This window comes from Manis pentadactyla, chromosome 4, assembly GCF_030020395.1.
Source record: "Manis pentadactyla isolate mManPen7 chromosome 4, mManPen7.hap1, whole genome shotgun sequence".
Taxonomy (NCBI): domain Eukaryota; kingdom Metazoa; phylum Chordata; class Mammalia; order Pholidota; family Manidae; genus Manis; species Manis pentadactyla.
In genome coordinates, this window is record NC_080022.1 from 44,262,002 (window position 1) to 44,268,001 (window position 6,000).

Genomic DNA, 6,000 nt, shown 5'->3' on the forward strand with positions numbered 1-6,000 from the left:
GAAACAGTGAAACAGTCCCATGGATTTGGGGAAACCACTGTGCAGCTAAAGCAGAAATTGTGTAGGAGGAAATGGTAGGATATGAGACTGTGGAACAATTTCAGCAGTGTATCAACCTCCAGATGAAAACTACTTAAGTACTCGATAGAATAAAGAAAATCTTTTAACTGTATCTCTAAACTGATATAATAGGAAAGAATCCACAGCACTGAAAAATCACATGAAGGAAGGAGCCCCTAGAAGTAAGCAACTGTCAAAGCTGACTTTTGTTTGAGGAAATTTGCCAAATCCTGGAGACACTGAATTTCCACTCCGAGGGAAGTATGGGTTATGGTGACAAGAGATAAATCCTAAGACCCCTCCAACATATGATGTACCTCCATAAAGATGGTACTCTAAAGGTTACAGCCTCAGTAAGGTTTAAAGAGATATAAACCCACTCACCTGTTTTGATATTGGCACTTGGTGGGATAAAAAATTCCTCTGAAAGCTAATAAGTATGTACTACCCTTCACACAGATCCTTGGTCCAAATTCATACTGCCTGAGTGACCCAAAACTCTAAAGTGGAATTTAGTTTAAAGTAGTCCCATATAGGTGGTGCTCCAAGATGACTAACAAAAGCAAAAAGAAGGCTTCTTCAAGGGAACATAGCTTCTACCCAACACTTAAAGAATCCCCAGGCAGTTTCAAGGAAAACGCACAGCTCTTGGTCAACAATTCCAAAACTCATAAGAAAATAAGGCACCATGAGTGAAAACTGACAGAGAGAGTAATAAGACCCACAATCTTTAGAATTCAAAATGATCAAGGATAGAATAATGTGTTCCAAGAAATAAAAAATAGCTTGAAAATGTGAACAAACAAGAGTAGACTATATAGAATGACCAAGCAGATTTGAGAAGGAGCCCAACAGAACTTCCAGAAATGAAAAATAAAATTAAAGACTCAGTGGGAACACTCACCTGGCACACATCCTCACCTGTGACACTCACACGTCTGGCCACCCTCAGAGAGGCAACTGGGATGCCAAGGGCTGATGGCAAATTATATCCAAGAGAGAAGGTCAAAGGGATGAGGGTGTTTACCCTGGAGGAGAGGCCTCAGAGGACTGTAAGAAACTTCTGGATGGCCTCAGACACAGCTGATTAGAGAATGAGATGAAATCTGAAAATGTCATCTGGGAATTAGCATAGAGAAACAAAGAGATGGAAAACATGAGAAGTTAAGACGGAGAGCAGGGCTGACACGCATGTCATGAGTTGCAGGTGAACAGAGAGAGAACAAGGAAAAGGCAGTATTTCCCAGTATTTCTGGAAAATTTTTAAAATTATTGTTGGACACCACTGGGGAGAAAGAAACTTCCTCTACCCCTTGAGGTTCTTCCAGCTGGCCTAAGAATCAAATTGATGCAAGCCAGATTAACAGGAGAAAAAGCCAAAGTTTAATAGCATACATACAGGGAAGGTGGGTTCGAAAGACAGTCAGGGAAAATGAGGTATATATGTCATCCAGAACCAAGGAGAAGTGGGTAAGGGCCTGAGACTTCAAAGGAAAAAGGAAATTCACAGGAATATGGAAAGAGTAAATGTTTGATAAACAAAATACTTGATAGGCCACACAGAACATGAAGCACAGAGAGAAATGTTAACAGACTTGGCCACATCCCTCCCTGTCTGTACACCTAGTTGACATAATATAGCTAAGTATGGTGACAGCACTCCTCCTGCTGGAGTTCCATGGGGGCGGGGCAGTGGGGGTGGTTCAAAGTATCCTCCTGAGTTTTTTGGGCCTTGATGGTTTTTCAGCTCAAAATAATCTGATGTCACAATGGCACATCTTGGGGTGGGCTGCCCTTGGTCCCTACAATACCAGTTCCCAGATTTAGAAATCACAGTGAATCCCAAGTAGGAAAAAATAAAAAGAACTCCATAACTACATATGTTACAGTGAAATTACAGAATATCAAGGTAAAAAATCTTAGAAGCAGTTGGAAATAGTAGATTGATCTCTATGAAGCTGGCAAATTGACTTCTCAACAGCATCAATGGGAACCAAAAGGCAGTAGAATATGAACTTTGATGTGCTAAGGTAAAATGACACCTTAGATTCTACATGCAGTAAAAATATTTTCAAGAATGAGGGTAAAATAAAGTTTTTTTTTTTCAAATAAATCCTGAAAGACCTTAACATCAATAAACTCTTACAAAGGAAATGATAAAGGAAATTGATCCCAGATGGAAGGTCCGAGATTCAGTTTAAAAAATGGTCAGCCAAACTATTGGCAAGATATTGGTTAACTCTAAACAGACACATAAAATAATAATGTCTAATTGGTAGGGTTTAAAAAGCAGAACAGGACTAAAATAGAACATAACAATAGTGTATAAGCTGGGAGGTGGCTGATTAGAGAAGTTAAACTCTTCTTAGGCCCTTGTGTTTTTTGGTTTTTGTTTTCTGAAGGAGGATAGTAGCATTACTTCCTCAGACTTTGCAAGTTAAAATATGCATGCTAAAATGGCTAGAGTAACTGTAAAGAATAGATATAGAATATGTAACTTCCAAACAAGTAGAAAAGGGGGAAAAAAGGGGAGAAGGAAGGCAAATTCAGTAATCCTAAAGAAAGTAAGAAAGGAGAAAAATAAGATAAAGATTAAAAAGGAGAGATTCTACTTATGGTAATGGCAAAATAGCTCCTATCAGACCAACCCTCCTACAGATAACAGTTATGAACTCTGGACAAAATATAAAAAACAACTACCTGAAGGCTCTGGAAAAATATCAAAAGCAGGAACAGACCAGAAGTTAGTCAATGTTTTAGAAGAAGAAACAACTATCATGTGCAAAAATATGTAAAAATCCCACAAACATAATATTCAACCAAAGAAGACAGGAATGAAAGGGTGTATGCTGTAGAATTCCACTTATATAAAGCATGAAAACAGGCAAATCTGATCAATGATGTTAGACATCAGGACATCTCGGTGGGGAGATAGTGTCTGGAATATTTCTGGGGTCCTGTTAATTTTCCACTTTCCATCTGGGTGCCAGTTACAGGAGTGTGTTGACTCATGACAGCTCATCAAAATTGATACAAAATGCACAATTTTCCTTATGTATATGGTACTTCAGGACCAATTTTCAAAACAAAAAAGGGAGCAAAAACAAGGTGGACAGGCAGGCAGGGGCAGACTGTGAAGGGGCTTCAAGACTAGACCCAGGAGCTTGGACATAACCTCGTAGGCAGTGGGAGACATGGGAGGTGTTCAGGGGGAAATGAGCTGTCAGGGAAGCCTCCTTGCTGCAGGGTGGCGGTGGCCAGGAGAAGGGAGTGCTGTCCTGTGGGACAGGTTTGGAAGACTAGATCAGAATCTGGGCTTCCTGTGATGAGGACACAAGCCAGGTTGGAGGATGTGGGGTTGGAGGAACAGAATATAATTAGAGTGTTAAAAGACAAAGTTCACAACACTAAACTATGTTTTCTACCTTTATCTTGTATCTACCTACCACTTCAGCATTTTATTAAAAATAATAATAATAAAGAGAGAAATGTGGTATCCACATATAAATCAAGTATAAAAACCAAATGAGTATTCATATTTGATCTGACTGTTTAGAGTTCATAATGCATGAGCAAAACCGAAAGTTTCTGTGATGACTGCCCTTGTACTGTTCACTATGTAACTTATTCATTATGTAAGAATTTGTTCTCCATGTAAGAACTTGTTTGTTATGCCTCAGAAGATTGGAGACTGACGAAAATTAGGCTTGGGGTGGATTAATGATTGTGCATTGAGCATTGACTCCCCTATACAGAATTTTATTGTCGTTAACAACCATTTGATCAATAAATATGAGAGATGCCCTCACAAAAAAAAAAAAAAAAAAAAAAAGGACAGACTTCCAATGGTAAAATAAATTAGTAACCGGGATGTAATGTATAGCATAAGGAATATAGTCAAGATATTGTAACAGCCTGGTAGGGTGATAGCTGGAACCTAGAATTATGTATATAAATGTTCTACCACTGTGTTGTACACTTGAAACTCATGTAATGTAATACTGTGTGTCAACTACCCTTCAATAAAAAATAATTATTTAAAAAAAAAAAAAGACAAAGTTCATTCTAGCACATTTGAAGGTCTAATTGGTTTTATTAAGCGATTCATGAATCGGGCAGCATTCCATCCAGCTAGTAGAGAGATGCTCTGAAGGGCTTCAGAAAAGGAGAGGTTTTTAAAGGCAGGACAAGGAGGTCATAAACACAAAAAAGGATTATTTCAGGTAAGGTCACTTTCATCTGAGGACAAAAGGGTCTTATTAGGTAGATTGCTTTGCGGGATGGAGAGAGCCCATGTGATATTCTCTTATTGATGCTTACCAGAAAATTCCTGACTGACATTTCTGGGGGAGGTTGAAACTGCAAACAGGTTAGGCATTAAGCTGCAGTTTGGTGACTTAGACTAGCAAAAATGACACCATACTGGGCCTGGGTCTTTCTTTTTAACAGGAGGCAAAGCTGGAGGGATTTGTTGTTTAATTAGATGCATGAGACCAGAGGAGGAGAGAGAGGAGTCAAAAAGGGTTCTTGCGAGAAACTTGTTACTGCAGCTGAAGAGTGAGTGAGGGCCTGCTGGGAGGGGCAGAAGGTTTGCAGAAAGAATTTTGCTAAGAGAAAGAATGCTTGGCCATGCTGGTGGGCCGTGGGGAAGAAGAAGAAATTGGAAGAAGAGCTCTTGAGGACACTGGCCCCTGAGGCAGCAGAAAGCAGTGGGAGATGCCAGGCCAGGAATGGGCAGGACAGGAGAGGAGAAGGCAGGAGGTCGGGGGCAGAGAAAGCAAGATCTGATGTAGACAGGAGGGAATTCACTGTCAAATGCTGAGGTACCCAGCAGAGGGGGGTGCTAATAGGTGATGCTTTCTTGTTGCTTTTAAGATTTTTTTCATTGTTTTTAGTTTTTGAGAGTTTAATGAGGATGTGATTTGGCATAGGTTTCTTTGGATTTATCCCATGTGGAGTTTTTTCAGCCTCCTGAATCTGTATATTTATGTATTTCACTAAGTCTGGGATGTTTTCAGCCATTACTTCTTTGAATATATTTTCAGCACTCTTCTCCTTTTGGAACTCTTGTGAAAGAAATGTTAAATATTTTGTTTGTATCACAGATTCCTTAGTGTCTGTTCATTTTTTTCAGTATATATTCTCTCCATTGTTCAGACTGAGTAAATTTTATTAACCTGCCCTCAAGTTCACCAATTCTATCCTATCATCTCCACTCCACTACTGAGCTCTTCCAGCAAGTTAAAACAATTAGTTATTGTTTTTTAAATAACTCCCATTTAAACTTCAGTTATTGTGTTTTTCATAACTTCTACTAATTTGTTGAGATTTTCTATTTTCTCATGTGTTTCAAGAGGCTTGGTAATTACCTGTTGAAGCATTTTTATGACAACTGCTTTACAATCGTTATCACAAATTCGGACATCTGATTCATCTCTGTGGTGGTATCAGTTGATTACCTTTTTTCAAGATGAGATTTTCCTAGTTTCTGGGATAATGAGTGAATTTTTTATTGTATCCTTGATATTTTGGATATTATATTAAGAGGCTTTTGATCCTGCTTAAATCTTCTATTTTAGTGGCAGTCAACCTGTTTTTAGAGTGTAGGTTCTGGCCTGCTTTTATGTACTATAGTTCCAGTGTTAGTTTCCAGAGTGTTGGCCTGCTTCATTCTCTGGCACTGCTGGGACTCCTGCTCATTCCTCCTGGTGCTTCCTGCAGTGGCAGAAGGTGCTTTTCTGGGACACCTGTTGTCACTGGGGACCCAGGAACTGTTGAACCTAGTAAGTTCTCTGTTCTGGGTGGAAGGCCCAGAGATACAGGGCTTTGCTGACACTGACCCTGCTTGTGGACTCACCTGTCACTGCCCTGGGTATGGAGTGGGGGTTGGGGCTCTCCATAGGCTTCCCCTTTCCTGATCCTTTGGTCAGAGGAAACAGG